Source organism: Vipera berus, assembly GCF_964194415.1.
Source record: "Vipera berus genome assembly, chromosome: 2".
NCBI lineage: Eukaryota > Metazoa > Chordata > Lepidosauria > Squamata > Viperidae > Vipera > Vipera berus.
The window spans coordinates 131,556,932-131,579,334 of NC_138203.1; the positions used below are offsets into that span (position 1 = coordinate 131,556,932).

Genomic DNA, 22,403 nt, shown 5'->3' on the forward strand with positions numbered 1-22,403 from the left:
GTGATTGTGTCCATTACTGACTGTGCAATAGCTTTTGACATTAAACAAGTGAGATTAGGCAATTTTATGGATGAATCTACCTAATTCCACCTAGGTTTTTCAGTCATTTTATATAAAGGACACAATTTCCTTTTTACTATGTTTGAATTCCAAATGAAAGCATGGTTCATTCACTGAATGTCTTCCAAGAATGTATGTGTATTGTTTGGATTTCAGACTTTATGGGAGCCATCGCAAATCATTCAAAATACTCCTGTTATTTTTATTTCTCACAGTTGTATGCCACCCGTCTCGCCAAAGGTGACTCTAGGCGGCTTACAGACATGAAATAAAATGTACTGTAAAACAGAGGTCCCCAACCTTTTGGGCACCAGGGACTGGTTCCATGGAGAAAGGTTTTTCTGTGGACTGAAGAGGATGTGGTTTTGTGTGCTGCCTACATCCCCTGGATGGGGCTTTGCTTGTTTGTGGACTGGTTGCTGGCATGCCACGGCCTGGTACTGGTCCACAGACCGGAGGTTGGGGACTTCTGTTATAAAACATTAAAACAATAAATCATAAATTTAAAATTAAGTGAAAATAACCCTGTTATGTTAGGCAATCCATGATATTGAGTACTAAGAAACTATGAATGAAGGCTCTCCGATGCAGATTGGAGCTAAGCAGTCACCTGGCTACACTGGAACATGTCATACCATCATGTAACCCCACCAGGGGAAGCGGGCAAGATTGGTGTCGGTTCTAAAGGGCCCCGATAAGGCTCTTGAGTCCAAAATATTCTCACGCTGAATTCTGGTGGTGGACCAAGGATATGGGCTCATCCTAGCAATGATCCATTCAAAAAAGAGACAAAAATTGGATCTAGGACTGCATGAATACCACTGTGCTATGGCACAGTGACTCCTAACACTGTTTTCACCTTGAAAGAACTATAAGCCCTTAGTTGGCAAGGTAGCCAAACTTGGAAGCAGGCCAGCCGTTACTAATATAGCTTACATCACTGGCCTACCAATAAATCAAATATACTTGCAAACACTTTGTTCCTTTTTTAATCCCACTTTCAGGAAGGAAACACAAGGCTGAGAAAAGAGCTCTACTGACGGTTGGGCAAATCAGAACTGTGGCAGTGCAATATTGTCTCTGCACTGGGACAGATACAGAAACAACCCTTTTCTTGGTTGGCCTGTTCCATTCTTGTCTTATTTCTACATCTGGGCTCTTGTCTGCTGCCGTTGACAGCATAAGAAGCATCATTACATAAGCTTTTGCTCTTGAGCTCCTGTTACATTGCCTTTAACATCCATTTCATGCATCAGATCATACTGAGCATCGTATGGTGCACTTGTGAGTCTAAATCCTCTTAGGTGATTATTCCAATTGCATCTGTCTAGTTGCTCCAACACTCGTTTGTGAGACTATTGTGTGTATTGAGGGGTATACACGAGCAAGGATGCATGTACACATCTACTTACGTATGAGCAAGTTTGGTTGGGGTAACTACTGGATAAGGTGCACCAGGGAATGTTCAGGAGGCATACATGCCTCAAACAAACTACCTGGTTGTGACAGACGTGGCACCCTCTTGGGGAAGTTGCAAGAGGCTTGTATATGGGTAAAGAATATGGGTCCTTTTGCTGGAAGGACAAGTCAAGAATTGGATATAGAAATGAGCCACAACCATTTCTGCCTGGAATTAGCAGGAATTCTGTGCCTACAAATGAGGTCAGATTATGAGGAAGCAAGAGTGAACTGTCATTGACTCTTTTATGGATTCTCTTCCCATTCCATCTTTTGGGACCGTCAATCATTTTCCACTGTCATTATAGAGTATCCGCAGTCTGCAAAGGAGCTGGAAGCTGCTGAACTGGGAAAGCTGGCAGGGGCTGAGTTTGGACTTTATCAAGGATGGTCGCACCCTCTGCAAAGTATCTCCCATTCCCTTGCCTTGATTGTGCCCTTTGCCTGGATGGAGACTTCCTCATATTTTTATATATTTAAGTTAAATAAAAGAGAATAAATGGAAGCCACGGTGTACTGTTTTTATGGGCATGAAATAGAGAAGCAAGCTTACATCTAAGCTGGAGATGGGAAGCTACCTCACATCAATTGAGACATGAGTCCATCAAGGTCAAGATGAGTTGACCTTGAAGCTACCTCAACATCAGTTGAGACAATCAGTCCATCAAGGACCCAGGACCTTCTGTGGACAAAGGCATATGCTTTGTCCCTGAATTCTTTGCCCATTAGTAAAGCTTACATTTCAGGAGTTAACCTGCTGTATTGTACTGCCTCAGGCAGGAGTGAGCTGAGTTTACTCTCAAGTGCTTTTTACTAGGACTTTAGTGATTTACCTGAAACACTTTCACATTTTGTGTGCATAAAGCAAGGGGGAAAATTTAAGATCTTTTAGTAGTTCAGATGTATGCAGTTAACTGATCAGAAGTGTGTGTATTCCCTTGTTATTAATGGGCTTCCTGCCTTAAAGCTAGTCCTTTTACTTGAAATCTTTAATTACTCATTTTTATTATTATGAAGTATAATAAATGTTAAGTCTTTACATCATTACAATAAGGCATTCAGATCAAATTAGCAAAGGAAAAAATGCAACTTTTTTTTAAAAAAAGTCTACAAATTAATTAACTATCGGGCTGATTTACTGGGATTACAAAGTGATTTATGCTTTGAACAACAGACTATGGTTCCCAAAGCTTCACATGAGTTTCAGCTTCTTTGCCATTCATATAATTTATCAAAAATGTCCCAAATTTCTTTAACTAGGTCCATATTTCCATTTGTATTTCAACAATTAATTGCATGTTAATTTTTTTTCAAGGAGAGATACAAACAAGATTTTATTATGCCAGATTTCTAATGCAACCCCCGATAATCTAGCTGTAGATAACGAGTATCTAATAGGTTTTGTGTTCCAGTGGTGACATTAAACCTTTTTCTTATTGTTATTGGGGAGACCCTTTCATAGATCACAAGCTGATGAGTTACCATCTTCAGGACATGAATGGAGACTTGATTTCAAACACTAATGATGGCACAGTGGTTAGAATGCAGTACAGTATTGCAGGCAAACTCTGTCCACAGCCAGGAGTTTGATCCTGACGGGGCTCAAGGTGGACTCAGCCTTCCATCTTTCTGAGGTTGGTAAAATGAGCCCCAAGATTGTTGGGGGGCAATATGCGCATAATGCTTCTATGTTGCAAACCACCCAGACAGTTCTGTAAAGTACTATGGGGCAGTATATAAGTCTCGTTGCTATTGGTATTGCTATTTTAACTACTGTCAAATATTCTTCATGGTTAAGCATATCAGAGGCTTTGGGTTTATCGCTCTCACTTCACACTATCTCGCTAGATTGTGTAGGAAAAATTGGAAATGCTAGTCCTCGAGTTACAACAGTTCATTTAGTTCATTCGTTGCAGTGTCCCAGGTGTGTGTGTGTGTCATGTGATCACCTTCTGACGAGCAAAGTTAATGGGGAAGCCAGATTCATTTAACGGCCGTGTGACTAACTTAACAACTGCAGTGGTTCACTCAACAACTGTGGCAAGGAAGGTTGTAAAATGGGGCAAAATTCCTGAAGGGAAAGTTTCATATAACTGAAACAAATCTGAAAGTATTAAAGGTATATGGAGGCATTCCCACGGTCTGTCTAAGAAATTCAAACTGGGCTTCTGCCAATTCTCATTTCTTCCTCGTATTCAGAAGAGCTTCCCCCCCCATTTCTGTCTCAAATAACCCAATGCTTCCTTCTCCCCCCTCACTTCCTGAGATAAGCAGTGGTGACTGTCCTGTCAGTGGCAGAAGGCAGAGAACGACAACATGTTCTACTCACACACCCGTACTTGAAATGACACACTTGAAAGGAGGTGAAAGCACAGAGAACCAGGACTTTATGAAAGCCCTCAGATGCTGCCTTCAAGGCATGGCACAAAGGGCCCTGCTTTTCAAGGGAAGGAGGCAGGACTTGCAGCTGGGAGATATGGGCAAAAGCTTCTAAGCAGCTCCCTTCAAAGGGCTGTCAGCACCTGGCTGCCGAATAAAAGGGCAAAGGCCTCGTGGCCCTCAAGATGAAAGCAAAGAGCTCCAGATTGGGACCTGCGAAGCTTTGAACAGATTGCTGCTGTGCTAGTGAACTTTGTTAGAGCCAAGGTTCTGCATATCTCTCAGCCCTAGAAAGAATTCAAGGGCAGTGTTCCAATATTTAAGGGGTTGTCACAAAGCTGCAAGCTTGTGTTATATTGCTCCTTGCCCTACATTAATAGACCTGCAGAGAGACATAGGTTTCCTATTCAACCACACAGCAATGGATAACACCACTTCAGCATACAACTTGGTATTTTGGGTGTTCTGGGAGAGACAAGAGGGGGAATTGACTCGGGAGATTTCTCAAATATATCTGTGGAGAAGGAATAAGTCCCACCCACCCAACCCACCCCCAATTTAAATTCGCAGCTCATGGATTATGTCCCAAAAGCCAGATATTTAAATCATAGGGTGAATCATATCAGAGCAAAGAGAATACAACAAAACCAATAAGCAAGGTTCCTGGCTATTGCTCTGAATTTTTTCCGTGGGATGAAACGTTTGCATTCATGGGATGTCATCAAATAGTAACTCAGATATTTGTGTCTCTTCCAAGAACCGCACCACTGTCCAGCTTTCCCACCCCACCCCTGTCAAACCAATTTTGTTAGTCCAATCTTCTGTTTACCCTCCAGGCAGCAGAACAAAGCAAGCCGCTGTTGTTAAAAAAAAATGTTTCTATCTGCAGTAGCTTCTCTTTATATTTAACCATTGCCAGAGAAAAATTTGCATAAATTCTAGTCACTGATATATTTATTGCAGGTCTGAGTAAAAGAGGATACAAATATATGTGCAGAATCTGCAACACTGCTTTGAGTCCATGATTTAAGATTCAAGATTTCTGTCCTCTTGATGGCTAGAAACCAGGAGACCGTGAGTTCTAGTCCTACCTTAGGCATGAAGCTAGCTGGGTGACCTTGGAGAAAACCCTTTCTCTCAGCCCGAGGGAGGAAAGCAATGGTAAAACAGTTTTGAAATCATGCCAAGAAAACTCCAGGGGTAGTCCAAGACTGACTCAAAGGCACCAAACCCAACACACACACACACACGCACACACACACACACACACACACACAGAGAGAGAGGGGGGGTGGGGGGAGTTGGTATAATGGGTAAGATGATGGTATAAAGCAGGGGTAGGCAACCTTGGCTCTTTTATGACTCGTGGACTTCAACTCCCAGAATTCCTGAGCCAGCATGGCTGGCTGAGGAATTCTGGGAGTTGAAGTCCATGAGTCATAAAAGCCAAGGTTGTCTACCCCTGGTATAAATGGTAAGATTATGGCCTAAGTCCTTCCTTAGGCATGGAAGCTGACTGGATGACTTTAGGCTAGGCTCTCTCCAGCCTAGACTGGGAAGTTAAAGAAATGTCTGCCTACTAATCTGCATTGAACAAGCCTGATAGATCATCATATATAACTTTCAATGAAAGGGCCTTTGTCCTGCAATGGACTGATTCGCTCTGATTAACAACAACATTATGGTTGATGTGGTAGTTGTTATTGTTATTTTCTTCATTTCGGGTCCAGGCTGGAAACCTCCAGATGTATTGGACTTCAATCCTCACAATTCCCATTTCTGTTGCCTGAAAAATCATTATGAGTGAATGTTTAGGAAAAGTTAGGCTAGTTTCTTTCACTCAACATATAGAGATATCACTATATAAACCTGGCCCAAAGAGTCATACAGCGTTCAATATATCTTTTGGATTACAGCTTGGTATTTCTGACCATATTTTTCTGTGTTTCTTATCAATATGTGTGGACCCAACTGGTTAGCCTTTCCAAGTTAGACTCTTCTTTTCATTTTGCTTTAAAATGCAGTTTAATTCATTAGAGTTTCCCCAATCTTACCATGTCCCACAGGCTTGTGAATTCCTTTGGAGGGAGGACTAAATATTATTTAGTCCATCTTCTAAAGCTCCACATTGTGTCTTTGTGATGGTCACAGTTATTCTTGTGGTTATCATTATCAGTGCAACTTTTCCTTCCTCTTTCCATGAAGGAGGGGAAAAAAATTACAATTTGAGAACATTTGTTGAATACACGGCAGAAGTTCACCCATTAGCTAGAGCTGGGAGGGACCCGAATGGAGGGTAGGTAAACGCACTCCCTCCTGGTGAATTGGCAATTAAAGAGTGATATTTTCTATCCAGAATGGGAATTATATTTTAAATATCCCCAACAGGAGCAGAGGGCCTAAAGCCGCCTTGCTCGGGCTTTGCTTTTGTTCTTGGTTACTACTTAGAATCTTTCAACTGAAGGAGTTTATACTTTCGTAAATAAAAATGAAATTGCACGGGGTCTACTTTTGTTCATTGACACTGAATTAACTGGTGTTTTAAATAGTAATCTTGAACAGTCTGCTAGATTAACCTTCTAGCTTGCTGAGACTGCACGAAGCCCCTCTCTCAGTTTAAGCTATCCAGCTACACTTCACACTGAGGAACAAACCTCTGCTCAGCACACCTTAAGGCATTAATTCCTCAAATCATTACATTTCCCCTCCCCTTCTTAGTGGAAAAGAAAATGGAAAGAAAAAAAAATTGTTAGTGGAAAAGTAGCTTCTGCAAAGACACCTCCATGAAAAGGCGCCCACAGGAAAAAGAGGTTGCGCCATAGAATTCAAACCCGGGGCAAAACTCCCAAAACCCAGGATGTATGCCATGAGCCCAAGGGAAATGGCAGAAATGGAAAGATTCATAAAGAAAAACTTAGAAAGAGGCTTCATCGAGCCTGCCAAACCCAAAGTGGCAGCCCCAGTCCTGTTCAGGGAGAAGAAAGATGGTTATTTCTGTTTGTGTGTAGATTACAGAAATCTGAACACAATTAGTGAATGTAATCTGTACCCTCTACCCCTAATAAAGGATATGCTATCCCACCTATCGAAAGGAAGGATTTTTACTAAACTAGATCTGAGGGAAGCATATTACGGTATTAGGATTAAGGAAGAAGATGAATGGAAGACTTCATTCAACTGCCCAATGGGGTGCTACCAATTCAAAGTATTGCCATTCGGACTGCAAGGGGCCCCCGCAGTCTTTATGCAATTAATTAATGATGTGCTAAGGGAGCACCTATATAAGGGGGTCCTGGTTTACCTGGAAGACATTCTTATCTTCACGGAGACCAAAGAGGAACATATCAAACTAGTCAGAGCAGTCCTGAAAAAGTTGCGAGCTGCCCACTTATATGCTAAATTATCGAAGTGTGAATTCCATCAGGAAAAAATCGACTACCTGGGATATCACATATCTCCAGAGGGCATCGAAATGGACCCTGAGAAGGTCAGGGCAGTATTAGAGTGGGCACCCCCCCCCCGCACACAGAAGCAATTGCAAAGTTTCCTGGGGTTTGCAAATTTCTACCGCCAATTCATCCCCACATTTGGCCAAATAGCCATGCCCCTCACAAACTTGTTGAAAACGAAAGGCCCCCCACCCCGTGAAATCCAGCCAGCCTCTAAAATGGACAATGGAATGTCAAGCAGCATTTGAGAGGCTAAAGAGACTCTTTTCTGCTGAACCTGTACTAAAACACCCAGATCCCGACAAACCTTTTGTAATACAGGCAGATGCAAGTGATGTAGCAGTCGGAGCTGTATTATTACAGGAAAATGATGAGGGGACGTTGCAACCTTGCACATATACATCCAGAAAACTCACGGAAACAGAACAACGGTGGCCAATACGGGAGAAGGAAGCATTCTCATTAAGGTGGTCGTTATTAACATGGCAACAATTTTTGGAAGGGAATAAAATACCTTTCCAGGTCTGGACAGACCACAAAAATTTAGAAGCACTAAAGACGCCCAGGAAACTCACTCCTAAGCAAGCCCGCTGGTCCCAACACTTTCACCGATTCAATTTCACTCTCAAACACTTGCCGGGGGGGGAACAACTTCCTGGCAGACACATTATCTCGCATGCCCCAGTATAACAGCACACAAGTAACTGACTTTAAACCACTTGTACCAGAACAACAACTGGCAGCACCAGTCACCACCAGGGCACAAGTAAAAATGAAGCCGGAAGTGAATAGCCAAACCGGAATAGAATTCCGAAAGTCCTTGGAAAGCGACAAATGGTTCCAGAAAAATAGGCATGTGTGCACAATTAAAGATGGGTTACCTTGGGTATACATACCTACCACCCAGAGGATCAATTTCATGCAACTGTGCCATGATACAAAATCAGCAGGACATTTCGGGTTTGTAAAAACATTACACTTAACTAAAAGGCAATTTTGGTGGCCATCTATGAAAAAAGACATAGAAAGCTATGTGAGCAGTTGTCAAATTTGCGCGATGGCTAAGAGGTTGCAAGGGAAATTGCCAGGACTATTACAACCGGTGGCGAATCCCTCAGCCCCATGGAAAGAAATAGCCATGGACTTTATCGTAGAACTACCAGAAAGCAACGGAAACACTGTTGTCTGGACTGTCACAGATCTGTTCTCTAAGCAAGTTCATTTCATACCTTGCCAAAAAATTCCAACTGCAACAGCATTAGCAAAACTTTTTGTACAGCATATTTACAGATTGCACGGGGCACCACTACGCATCATATCTGACAGAGGGGTGCAATTTACCTTGGCATTTTGGAAGGAATTCTTATCCCTGTTAGGAACTACCCAAGGATTGACATCTAGTCATCATCCTCAAGCTAACGGGCAATGTGAGAGATCTAACGCAGTACTTGAGCAATATTTAAGATGTTATGTACATTTTCAGCAGAACAATTGGACAGACCTGCTGCCTTTCGCAAAAGTGGCATATAATAATGCAGTCCACTCCAGCACATGTTACACTCCTTTTCAAGTAGCTACAGGCCAAAGCTTCAACCCCATACCTGAACTAACTCCAAAAGAACCGGTAATTCCAGAACTAAAGGAATGGATTGCTCAATTACAATACACCTGGCCTATTGTCAGAAGAGCGTTAACAGATGCTAGACTAGCATACCAAACACAGGCAGACAGGAAAAGAGCCGATCCCACACCGTTCAAAGTGGGAGAGATGGTATATCTGTCCACAAAATACCTTAAATCACTCCAACCCTGTAAAAAACTAGGACCAAAATATATTGGACCTTTTCCAATTAAAAGAATCATAAACCCAGTAACAGTTGAATTAGTACTACCTAAAAATCTTAGACAAATACACCCAATCTTTCACTGCAGCCTAATAAAGAGAGAACAACAATCTCCCCTACGAACAAAAATCCCACCACCACCACCTCCCATCATGGTGGAAGGGGAACAACATTTTGAGGTGAAAGAAATTTTGGATTCCAGAAAACATCATGGAACGACCCAATATTTAGTGGCTTGGAAACACCTCCCCTCCTCAGAAAATGAATGGGTCAGCAAACGCCACGTTAAAGCACCAAAGCTGCTTAAGAGATTTCATACAGAATATCCGAACAAACCAAGTTAACATTTATATATGTGTTTTTTTTCTTTTTCTTTTCTTTCCCTACAGATGGACATATCTTTCTTTTAAGGAGAGCGGACTGTCAGAATCCATTTATATCACATTCATAAATGTATGTTTAAAACATTATCCCCCCACCCCATGGATTCTGTCAAGCACAACTGGGCCCATACTATGCAATAGGTCTATAATAGGGTTATACTAGGCGTCTTCCAACTTGGCCCTTTTATGACTTGTGGACTTCAACTCCCAGAATTCTTCAGCCAGGCACACTGGCTGAGGAATTCTGGGAGTTGAAGTCCAGGAGTCATAAAAGAGCCAAGTTTGAAGACCCCTGGGTTATACCATAGCTGATCTGCAAAAATCCAGAGAATCACTAGATGGCAGCACAGAGCACAGAGGCAGACTTATTCATTACTTCCCTTTAGGGATTATTTTCATTTTTACAATCTGATATAGGTCTATTTAAACATTTTTCCACATCCAGAATTGGTGCCACCCTATATTCCTACAATATTGATTGGCTCTGCGTCTCTAATGTAAGCGAACCAATTAAAGTCCTTCTGCCTCCAGTCCAAATGCCATGAGAACAATCCTGCAGCATGAATGCTGGAACTGCAGGGTGAGCACAATTATGCTCCGTCAAAAGAACTTTCGCTTTTGTCCCAGCTCTTCCCTGATTGGCCATCCTCCCTCCCCTACTGAAATCAAGGGGAGCACCCATCCATCATCTCAACCAGAGGGTTGACCGCTTGCTTCCTTACTGCAACAATGATGGCAATGGAGCAGAGTAGCATTGCCTGGAAGGAATGGTCGTGCTTTCCCATTGATCAGTTATACTAGGGAAGATGCAGGTGGGATGAGGTGAAAATGCTTCTGGAGCAAAGGAGATGAAGTCAGTGGCCATCTCTCATGGTCAGCCATCGGAAGCTCTGACGGAAGGGATGACCTTGAAAGGCAGCTCCAGCTACTGGAGGGGAGTGCTTCCCTGCCCCCACCATCTGACAAGACTTTTCTCCCCTGCAGTTAGGGTGGGAGGAAGAATAACAGACCCGGCTCATTTAGCAATAACTCAGCAATGAACAACAGCCGTGTTGAAAAGCAGCAACACACACAAGGTCCCGCTTCTGGAAACACCTGTTTTGCTCCATGAATGTGAAGCAGGGCTAGATTTCCACCACTATCCTCAGAAGGTTAGAGGCCCATGAAATATGCCAGAGAAAATGATTAATAAATACATAAGACTTCAAGCCAGAATTGTTTTTGTTAGGCATAATAGAAGGAAACTAGGAGAAAGAATGTATAGACGTAATTTTACATGTATTAACTGCAGCAAGAATAGTATTTGCTCAATATTGGAAAAATGAAAATCTACCAACGGAGGAAGAAATAATTAAGAAAATTTTAGATTGTGCAGAAATGGACAGATTTAACATCGAAGGTAAAAGAGAAAGAAGATTCAGTATACTTTAGAACATGGGACAATTTTTATCAATGGCTACAAAAATGAGCTAGAGAGAAAGGAACGTAATATGTACTATGTAAAGGAACGTAATACGTACTAATACATATCAAATATGTATTAGTAAGAAGACGACGATCAGGTGAAGAGAAGATTTAAGAAATATATTATTAACTAACATGTTGATTATGAAAATATAGAAACTCATTATTATTGTTTTTTAAACACATGAATCCAGACAATATGCTGTTTGCTAAATACTAAAGACTGTTATGTTATAAAAATTATATATAGATAGATAGATATATAGATATATAGATAAATAGATATAGATATAGATATAGATATAAAAGAAATATGCCAGGCATGTCCTTTTAAGAGAGAGGGATAGAATGTGTGACTCTTCATATGCTCCCAAACAACTCTTTTGGCAATTGTAGATCAGCAAAATCTGGAGGGATCCATACATTTCCCTCCCTGTCAAAAATTCTTCTCTGATTCAAAACACAAGAATTACATGATTATAGTGCCTCTCTAGCTAATCACTGTTTTATCTGGAATATATATTATCATTTGGAATTGTTTCCTTTGTTGCAATTTGCACACATCTCAGAGTTGCTGTTTCCTGTCTTCCAACTTGTCTTATTCCTCAGATAAGAGAATTAGGTTTCCAAGTGGCTCTTAACTGCACAAGATGTTGGGAATGTCAGGTTGTATACATAAAGGTCCACAAAGGAGGTGTGTGTGTGGGTGTGTGTGTGTAGGAAATGCCATATGCCCCATGATGACACTTGCATAATGACATTGGGATGCATAGGACATCTCAAATGCATGTGACATTATTGGGGTTTATTACAGACATCTGTGACTCATAGCACAAAATGTGAAATTAACTTGCATGTGCCAATATTTTGAGCTGGGAGACAAAAACCCTAGGAACACAAAAGTGGATTGTTATTTATTTTTCTGAAAATGTGTTGACAAAGCTCCCAAGTACTGGGTAGAGTCTGTCTTTAATTGAGGACAGCTTGCCCATTATAGCATGAAACTGTATGCTGACTCTTATTCTGTAAGCAAGCCCTAAGCATCTTTCCCAAATTTCCCTAAAAAAAAGGCTACTATTGCTATTGCTACTTCAGCCTCCACAGTTTTCCACCCGAAATAACCTGAATCTTCTGTCAAATCAGTGAATCAGCATTAAATCAAATTATGAGTTTCCAAGTCCTATTACTAATGGGAAGCATAACTGTGCAGCAAATTAACTATACATGGAATGCATTGGGAGACCCTGCTGGAAACATATCCTGATATGCCCATCTGCCTGGAACAAACAAACCACTCACATTCAAATCCTCACTAGTAATAAATAGAATTGACTACCCCCACCCCTGTGGACTTTCCTTTCCTTTCCTTTCCTTTCCTTTCCTTTCCTTTCCTTTCCTTTCCTTTCCTTTCCTTTCCTTTCCTTTCCTTTCCTTTCCTTTCCTTTCCTTTCCTTTCCTTCTTTCCTCTCTGCTCCTCATCTGCTCCTATATAGTGTGATTCTTGCCAGATGACAGGTCACGTGCAATTTATCTCCCTGCTTCCCACTGTGAAATCTTTATTTCCTGAGCCCAGATGTTTGGTTTTTCTTCTGTTATTTTAATTAGATTCTGTTCAGCTACTGCTTTCACAAAGTCTCGTTATTGCTTCAAGAACACAGTAAAAAAGAGTGCCAGACATTAGCAGGAGAAAAGGAAGGGGGTCCCAGCGAATAGAAAAGGGATATTGGGGAAAAAAAAGAAGGCAATTACAGTTTTTAGTGATTGATAATTGCCAAATGGGGAAAAAGATAAAAACGAACCTTGTGGCCACAACCATGTGTCGCCAAACAGGAGATGCAGGAACTTATTGTTTCGCTAAGGGCTCCCAATGGCATTGACATAGACCTGCCTCAACATGATGCCCCCCAGATGTGCTGAGATTATGGCTTCTCATATTCCTCCTGGCAATTTCCTAGATAAGGTGACTGATCTATGGAAAAGGGCAAGGGAAAGAGAACTGTGGTTTACTGGATGAGGCAAATTTTGCCACTAGATAGAATGGAGCAGTTTCACTGTTATGAAGAAACAGCTTCATTCCTCTTTCTTGAAAGATTGAGTTGTGTATAACAATCCTAATGCCAGTCATGGATGCAACCTCTATTATGTTTCCTGCCCAGCATTCTGAGTTGTACTAAGTAACTACACCTAACAAACTTTTAAATGTCCCTGATGTTTCTGAACAAGCATCGTTCTGGGGCACTTTGGAAATGTGAAGCTTGGCTAAGCCCAACTATTAAATTAGATAATTGCACCAGAATATCCCTTTTCTAGCATCCAGTGCTCATGACTTCCTCAAGCCTTTACTCAAGAGAAAAGTGAATTCTGTTTTTGCTAGAATTATCCTAAATGGTCTAGAGCAGACATGTCAAACACAAGGCCCGGGGGCCGGATCCGGCCCGCGAAGTGGTTTCATGTGGCCCACGAAGCCATCCTGGAAACAGTGAGGGAACGGCCCCCACTGCCTTGGTCCTGGCCCAGAGACCCTCCTTCTGCCAGAGACCCTCAGATCTGTCCCACTCCTGCCCGGGCCCCCATAGGCACCCTCGATGCGAACGATGTAGAGCTGGCCACGCCCACCCAGTAGGCCATACGCACTCTAGCCACGCCCACCCAGGAGGCCACGCCCACCCTGGCCATACCCACCCGGCCCCCTGAGGGCAACCACAATGCTGATGCGGCCCTCAATGAAATTGAGTTTGACACCCCTGGTCTAGAGCAAGGGTCTTCAAACTTGGCCCTTTTATGACTTGTGGACTTCAACTCCCAGAATTCCTCAGCCAGGCATGCCTGGCTGAGGAATTCTGGGAGTTGAAGTCCACAAGTCATAAAAGGGCCATGTTTGAAGACCCCTGCTCTAGAGTACTTTTGCACAGAAGCAGAGTATCAAGAATGGGCAGTGCTGCCAGATCTAACTGCTCCAAGGAAGTCCGAAACACAAAACCTGGACAGATACCAATAGCTGCAATCTATCGGTCTCAAAGACCGGACTGCAGCAATCTTCCTGATGGCTCAAGGAAATAAATGGAAGCTTTCCTTTTCACCATGGCCCAGGTTTCAACTTCCTGAACTGTTGTTAGACCTGATTCGCTCTGGGCCCTGGATTGAAATGCAGCCCATTTCAGGATAGGGCAAGCATAATTAGTTATTGATAATCTCCATTAAGTGTAAACATGTCCATTGGAAAGCAGAGGAGATGAGTACAAAGGAGAAAGCAATAACCCAAGTTGGGCTTAAGCCAGCGGGCTGTTGGAACTAAAGCCACAATTCTTGCAAGGGGTGATCTTTAGTGGCTGGGATATGTTTGTACAGTAACTACATCATAAAGCACCTTTCATCCTGAACAAGAGGCCCTGGGGCACGTTAGCATGAATCAAGCAGTCTCAAGAACATAACAGCTGCCAGAGAGCGTAAGGCCAGGTATTTGGTCTTTGCAAAGTGAAATAAGGGGAGGGCGGGGGGGGGGAAAGATGACCAACTGCACTGGTTTCACCCCCAAATCCAGATGCATTTGAAAAGGTAACAGACACACCTGCAAGGACTTCAGGCCAGGGTGAAAGTACCAAGCTTTGAGGCCCAGAGAGGTCCAACCTCAGACTGCAGGATCACGTTCATCCTCCAAAATTCCTGTGGATGGCTCCCCTAATTATTTGTGACTAAACTATAGCTTTTCATATGACAGAAAGAGACAATGATTAGACACATGGGCAGAAGTAACCAGTAACAAAACAAGCAACAAAAGTGAAGTAACAAAATGAAATTCAATGGTGAAAAAAGTAAGGTTCTACATTTAGACAAGAAAAACCAAATGCATAGGTATAGTAAAGGTGGTACCTTGATCAATAGTAACAACTGTGAGAGGGATCTCAGAGTCCTAGTCAAGTGGACAATCACTTAAATATGAGCCAGCAGTGTGCTGTAGCTGCCCCAAAAAGCCAACACAGTGCTAGGCTGCATTAACAGAGGGATAGAATCAAGATCACGTGAAGTGTTAATACCACTGTATAATGCCTTGGTAAGGCCACACTTGGAATACTGCATCCAGTTTTGGTCACCATGATGTAAAAAAGATGTTGAGACTCTGGAAAGAGGACAGAGAAGAGCAACAAAGATGATTAGGGGACTTGAGGCTAAAACTTATAGGAAACGGTTGCTGGAATTGGGTATGCCTATTTTAAAGAAAAGAAGGACTAGTGGTGACATGATAGCAGTGTTCCAATATCTCAGGGGCTGCCACAAAGAAAAAGGAGTCAAGCTATTCTCCAAAGCACCTGAAGGCAGGACAAGAAGCAATGCATGGTAACTAATCAAGGAGAGAAGCAACCTAGAACTAAGGAGAAATTTCCTGACAGTTAGAACAATTAATCAGTGGAACAACCTGCCTCCAGAATCTGTGAATGCTCCAATACTGGAAGTTTTTAAGAAGAGACTGGACAGCCATTTGTCTGAAATGGTATAGGGCTTCCTGCCTGAGCAGGTTGTTGGACTAGATGACCTCCAAGGTCCCTTCCAACTTTATTATTATTGTTATTTATTATTATTATTGTTGTAGTTGTTATTAGGTTATGTATATTTCAGTTTTATTCAATTTTAACAGAAATGAAATTAAATCAGTTTTAACTATCATTCTGGCCCCAGCCAACTACTTTGAAGAGTTTAGTCTCCAGCTTCTTCAAAAGGCCATATGAATAACCATATGAATGACCTATATGATTCTTCACCGATGATGGTGATAACGCAGTCAGAGGCTAGAGTCAATTCCTATTGGCTGCTGTGGATACCCCCAGGGCTTTTTTTGTCATAGAACGTCCAGAATGGAGTTCCGGCACCTTTTTTGGATGGAACCTTGTAGGGTAGGCAAGGCAGGCTGTATGACGTGTGTGAGTTCTGGCACCTTTTTTAAAAAAAACAAAAAAAGCACTGGCTACCCCTATCCCATCCAGTTCACAAACTGGCTATTCACTGGGTTGGGCTTGGGGAATAATTTCCTTGCTAGCCCCTCAGCAATCTGAAAGGTAGCGAAAACTTCTATTCCAGGGATCTACCCACATTCATTGAAACCAGCACCATCGCATGTTGGGGATTGATGCCTACTTCCTTGCTAGCCCATAATACAGGGTGGGAAGTAAAACACTGCCAGGGGAATCCATTAACTTTATAGACAGTCACTAATCCTGTCAATGAGGCAAAATAGAATTTGGCTATCAGGTAACACACAAGGATACTTTTCTACCCACTCAAGGACTGCAGGAATACAGCCATGAAGAAGAGCCCAGTAGAAGACTTTCAGTTAGCCTAAGGTTAGAGTGGCAAATATTTATTGATCACAAATGGTGAAAATGTCCTAGGGTTGCGAAGCAAACAACACCCCCCATCCCCTTTTTCTTCTTTTTCTGTACCTTTAAGAGCATCTTCATCTACCAAAATCTACAGGTGAAGCTTTCCGCGGCACAAGAAGACAATATTATCACTGCCTAAGATCTGCAGGACATGCTGCTCTTAAAGACAACAACCGCCTGAGAGCTTTCAGTATGTCTTCATTTTTAGTGCCTGATTGCGCCCATTCCCTTCTTTTATGACGAAGTTCCTATAGGGCCTTCCCAGTAGCAAGCAGTGCCACATGTGGCATTTAATTACCTCTCTGCTGAATGTTGCTCTGCTGTTGCCACAGGATTAAGCACACAACATAGTCATCACTTAACAGCAATAATTAATGCATAATGCAAGTGCATTGCAGGACAGTAAGAAACCTCATGCTCCTGTATGCTGCTCGCCTATTGGTTTTAGCTCTGTAGAAACAGATAAATCAAAGCTTGGGAGGCATGCTAGACCAGGAGGGGAATAAATGTACACCTAAGATGCCCTGTCATTTCATTCCGTGGTTTTAGTTGATTAAAATCATCTGATTTTAGGTAGCCTGCAACCCGTTCATCAGTTAATGACCAAAACACAGTTGAATCTTGCTGCTAACCCTGGAGTAAACGTTCTTAATTTTAACTGCCAGCAAGTAAATTTGCTTTATTCAGTCTGCTTTTATCTGCAAACGGTGCTTTGTTACATGAATGTTTGCAGCTGTAATGATAAGTCTATCCTATCCATCATCATGATGGTTCTATACTAGAGATGCCAGCACAAAATGAAGAGCTCATAAGGTTTCCAATCCCACCTACCCTTCTCCCCCTCCACCCCAGAATTTGCTTTAAAACAGTGATATGGGAAACTCAGGGCTGGCTAAAATTATATTCTTAACCCTTATTTGTTCTCAGCAAAGTACTTGTGGAAGTTCCTTATAGCCACTTCAAACCATCTTTGGCTATGCTGCCCCCATGGCAGGGATCACACACTGATCAAGCTATAGCACAGAGATCTTCACACTTGGCCCTTTTATGACTTGTGGACTTCAACTCCCAGGAATGGCTGAGGAATTCTGGGAGTTGAAGTCCAAAAGTCATAAAAGGGCCAAGTGTGAAGACCCCTGTGCTATAGCGGTTTTGCCCTGTTTCTTGAGCACTGGAGTCACACGACACAAAAGGGAAAACAACAACATATCATGGCTTATAGTGCTGGGTAAACTAGGGCACCGAAGGAAGAGCCATAATTATTATTAAGACTATGAATACTTCAAAAATGATTTGGAAGAAATGCTTCAGACCTCTGTAATTTTTCAAGGCAACCATCTTTTCTGTTTCCCCACAATGCTTCTGGGCTGCCTGGAAATCTTATAGGAATAGTGAGGGGAAATGAAGATGATATCTGAGACAAAAAAAAACCATCTAGAGTTGAAGGCATCCTTATATGAAGTCATGAAACACCACCAACTCCTAGAGATCTTCCAATACACAAAATCTTAGACTCTCTACCTCTCACTGGGCTTAAATCTAGGAAATCAATTTGGAAGAACATACCACAGTCTTACAATCTAAATGAAGAATGGTGACTGTTTTAATCAGGGCTTTTTTTCTCATAGAACGCTCAGAACGGAGTTCCGGCACCTTTTTTGGATGGAACCTTGTAGGGTAGGCAAGGCGGGTTGTATGACACGTGTGAGTTCCAGCACCTTTTTCTTTTACAAAAAAAGCACTGGTTGCCCCCCAAAATATGGAGCCATTCAAGTAGATTCAAGACAAGCCATGCCATAACTAAGACAAAGCTCTTTAAGTGGGGAATGGCCAAGAGCCTATGGTGCACTGGAACAAACTATAACACACATAGTTCAAGAATGTCTCCTTAGGAAAGGCACATGAGATGATCTCACTGCAGCCACACCAGAAGCAGTTAGATGGTTTGCTCCTTAGATATTGAATTACAACATCTATCTCATTGCAATTCTATGGTGATTTTATTATGGTTTTATCTTAATTTAATATATTATGTCCTATATTGTATTGTGTATGTGTGTGTCTATAACTGCTGACGCTTTATTTAAACTAAATTTGTATATCAGTGATTGCATGGCCTCTGTACATGCCATTGTTGTTGTTAGCTGCGAAGTCGTGTCCGACCCATCGCGACCCTATGGACAACATTCCTCCAGGCCTTCCTGTCTTCTACCATCTTCTGGAGTCCATTTAAGCTCACGCCTACTGCTTCAGTGACTCCATCCAGCCACCTCATTCTCTGTCGTCCCCTTCTTCTATTGCCCTCGATCTTTCCCAGCATTAGGCTCTTCTCCAGTGAGTCCTTCCTTCTCATTAGGTGGCCAAAGTATTTGAGTTTTAGCTTCAGGATCTGGCCTTCTAAAGAGCAGTCAGGATTGATCTCCTCTAGGACTGACCGGTTTGATCGCCTTGCAGTCCAAGGGACTCGCAGGAGTCTTCTCCAGCACCATAGTTCAAAGGCCTCAATTCTTTGGCGCTCAGCCTTTCTTATGGTCCAACTTTCACTGCCATACATTGCAACTGGGAAGACCATAGCCTTGACTATACGCACTTTTGTTGACAGGGTGATGTCTCTGCTTTTTAGTGTGCTGTCTAGATTTGCCATGGCTTTCCTCCCCAGGAGCAAGCGTCTTTTAATTTCTTGGCTACAGTCCCCATCTGCAGTGATCTTGGAGCCCAGGAAAACAAAATCTGTCACTACCTCCATTTCTTCCCCATCTATTTGCCAAGAATTGAGAGGGCCAGATGCCATGATCTTGGTTTTCTTAATGTTAAGTTTCAACCCAAGTTTTGCACTCTCCTTCTTCACCCGCAACAAGAGGCTCTTTAGTTCTTCTTCACTTTCTGCCATTAGAGTGGTATCATCTGCGTATCTTAGGTTGTTGATATTTCTTCCGGCAATCTTAATTCCAACTTTTGATTCATCTAGCCCTGCCTTTCTCATGATGTACTCTGCATATAAGTTAAATAGGCAGGGCGACAGTATACAGCCTTGCCGGACTCCTTTCCCAATTTTGAACCAATCAGTGGTTCCGTGTCCAGTTCTCACTGTTGCTTCTTGACCCGCATATAGGTTTCTCAAGAGACAAATAAGATGGTCTGGTACTCCCATCTCTTTAAGAACTTGCCACAGTTTGTTATGATCCACACAATCAAAGGCTTTAGCATAGTCAATGAAGCAGAAGTAGATGTTTTTCTGGAACTCCCTAGCTTTCTCCATTATCCAGCGTATGTTGGCAATTTGATCTCTAGTTCCTCTGCCTCTTCGAAATCCTGCCTGTACTTCTGGTAGTTCTCGATCCACATACTGCTGAAGTCTAGCTTGTAGGATTTTAAGCATGACTTTACTAGCATGAGAAATGAGTGCAATGGTGCGATAGTTTGAACATTCTTTGGCACTGCCTTTCTTTGGAATTGGAATGTAAACTGATCTTTTCCAATCCTGTGGCCACTGTTGAGTTTTCCAAATTTGCTGGCAAATTGAGTGTAGCACTTTTACTGCACTGTCTTTTAAGATTTTGAATAGCTCAGCTGGAATACTGTCACCTCCACTAGCTTTGTTGTTGCTCAGCTTTTCTAAGGCCCACTTCACCTCACATTCTAGGATGTCTGGCTCGAGGTCAGTGACCACCTCATTGTGATTATCTGGGACGTTAAGCTCATTCTTGTATAGTTCTTCTGTGTAATTTTGCCACCTCTTCTTAATCTCTTCTGCCTCTGTTAGGTCCCTGCCATTTTGGTCCTTTATCATGCCCATTTTTGCATTAAACATTCCCTTCATCTCTCCAATTTTCTTGAAAAGATCTCTGGTCCTCCCTATTCTATTGTTTTCTTCTATTTCTTTGCACTGTTCATTTAAGAAGGCATTCTTATCTCTTCTAGCTATTCTCTGGAATTCTGCATTCAATTGGGCATATCTATGTTTTTCTCCCTTGCCTTTCGCTTCCCTCCTTTCCTCAGCTATTTGCAAAGCTTCCTCAGACAGCCATTTTGCTTTCTTGCATTTCTTTTTCTTTGGGATGGTTTTGGTTGCTACCTGTTGTACAATGTCGCGAACCTCTGTCCATAGTTCTTCAGGCACTCTGTCTATCAGATCTAATTCCTTAAATCTATTTGTCACCTCTACTGTATATTCAACAGGGATATGATTTAATTCATACCTGAGTGGCCTAGTGCTTTTCCCTACTTTCTTCAGTTTAAGCCTAAACTTTGCAAGGAGAAGCTCATGGTCTGAGCCACAGTCAGCTCCTGGTCTTGTTTTTACCGACTGTATAGAGCTTCTCCATCTTTGGCTGCAGAGCATATAGTCAATCTGATTTCTGTGTTGACCGTCTGGTGATGTCCATGTGTAGAGCCGTCTCTTGGGTTGTTGGAAAAGAGTGTTTGCTATGACCATCGTATTCTCTTGACAAAATTCTATCAGCCTGTGCCCTGCTTCATTTTGTACTCCAAGGCCAAACTTGCCTGTTATTCCAGTTATCTTTTGGCTTCCTACTTTAGCATTCCAATCCCCCATGATGATAAGGACATCATTTTTTGGTGTTACTTCTATAAGGTGCTGTAGGGCTTCATAGAACCGGTCAATTTCATCCTCTTCAGCACTGGTGGTTGGGGCATAGACTTGGATTACTGTGATATTGAATGGTTTGCCTTGGATTCGAACTGAGATCATTCTGTCATTTTGAGGATTGTATCCCAGTATTGATTTTCCTACTCTTTTATTGACTATGAAGGCTACTCCATTTCTTCTGAGGGATTCTTGCCCGCAGTAGTATACCTGATGGTCATCTGAATTAAATTCACCCATTCCTGTCCATTTTAGTTCGCTGATACCTAAGATGTCGATGTTCAGTCTTGTCATCTCTTGTTTGACCACGTCCAGCTTTCCTTGATTCATGGATCTTACATTCCAGGTTCCTATGGAGAAAAAATCTTTACAGCATCGGACTTTCCTTTCACCACCAGACATATCCACAGCTGAGCGTCCTTTCGGCTTTGGCCCAGTCGCTTCATTCTTTCTGGCGCTACTAGTACTAGCCCTCTGCTCTTCCCCAGTAGCATATTGGACGCCTTCCGACCTGAGGGGCTCATCTTCCAGCGTCATATCGTTTTGCCTTTTGGTACTGTCCATAGGGTTTTCATGGCAAAGATACTGGAGTGGGTTGCCATTTCCTTCTCCAGTGGATCACGTTTTGTCAGAACTCTCAGCTATGACCTGTCCGTCTTGGGTGGCCCTGCACGGCATAGCTCATAGCTTCATTGAATTACGCAAGCCCCTTCGCCACGACAAGGCAGTAATCCATGAAGGGGTACATGCCATATGCTACATAAATAAATGCAACAGAATCAGCCAGATATGCAAATGTTAGTTTCCACAATCCCTTTTACTCCATCTATCAGTTACATTTTATATTTATCACTTGTTTTTTCCTCCCCTACCTTTACTCCTTGTTTACCTATCAATCCGGGGGTTTATAATTAATTTTGGAAACCATGAGAGTTGCTTAGAGTTCTGGAATAAATTCAAAGGAAGAAGAAATCAAATCAAAATACAGAATCAAGCATGTGACCTACCTCTCTGTCAAAAACTGCAGACAGCGATAGATTTACAGGGAACATGACATCAAATCCATCTGATCATAAAATTTCCCCTCCTTGGATTTTCTGCAAAATCAAAACAAACAATTCAAGGGAATAGGTCTGAGTCAATGAAATCCCACCCCTCTAAGGGAAGCAAGCAATCATTACGACTCACAAAATCAGAGTAGCAACTTTATGGGTAGCATCTATCCCCAACAGGAGTCACCCTGTATGACTTGCGGGGGAACCATATATTTATTTGTTTAATAAAAAATAAAATCACCACGTGATAAGAAATCACCAGGATAAGGGAAGGGAAAAATACATCACTTGTTTCCAGAGTTGTCGCTTGGGTTTGGCTTGGCTCAGCGG

General features: G+C 42.2%; 1 long non-coding RNA gene across 1 annotated transcript; it reads right to left on the reverse strand.

Annotated features, from left to right (window-relative positions):
- Window positions 1-258: 258 nt before the first annotated feature.
- On the reverse strand, window positions 259-22,403 carry LOC308660873. The gene is made up of 3 exons (XR_014024835.1): window positions 22,315-22,403; window positions 22,026-22,115; window positions 259-529 (listed from the first exon to the last, which is right to left on the reverse strand). It is a non-coding gene; the product is annotated as an uncharacterized lncRNA (long non-coding RNA).